Below are 570 nucleotides of genomic sequence, written 5' to 3' on the forward strand. Positions count from 1 at the left end.
TAGTTATCTAAATTTTTTAAAATCCCATAATTCATAATTCCTCTCATAATCCATAATTGAACTTATATAAAACACATCTCAACGATTCTAACCACATATGTATTAAAAAGTTTTACTATTATCCAAATTAAAGTTACAAAGAAGTCTCAAAAGTTAAAATTTACTAGCAAGACATACATGCACAACTCTTGTGCAAGAACTCAAACACATCAATAAAATGAAATAAATATTACAATAGACAGCCTCATACATAGAAAAATCAAACAGGCAATAACTCTCATATTCTATTTAGAATTCATTTTGTCAAACAACAAAAAGAAAACATTAAAATATTTAACTAAAAGACATTCAAATTTTGTAAATCAATTCAAGTATGCAATACATATTATTAATCAAAACTAAGCCAATAGATATAAACAATCAACCATATAAAATAACATAGTATTTAACGATATTTATCAAAAGAAACAGAGTATCTACCACACCTAAAACTTGAGATTCACCTTAATAATAACATTTATTATATACATAGAAAACGGGATTGACAGAAAAAAAAAGCAGTGGATAAGA

This window comes from Arachis ipaensis, chromosome B03 (assembly GCF_000816755.2).
Source record: "Arachis ipaensis cultivar K30076 chromosome B03, Araip1.1, whole genome shotgun sequence".
Taxonomy (NCBI): domain Eukaryota; kingdom Viridiplantae; phylum Streptophyta; class Magnoliopsida; order Fabales; family Fabaceae; genus Arachis; species Arachis ipaensis.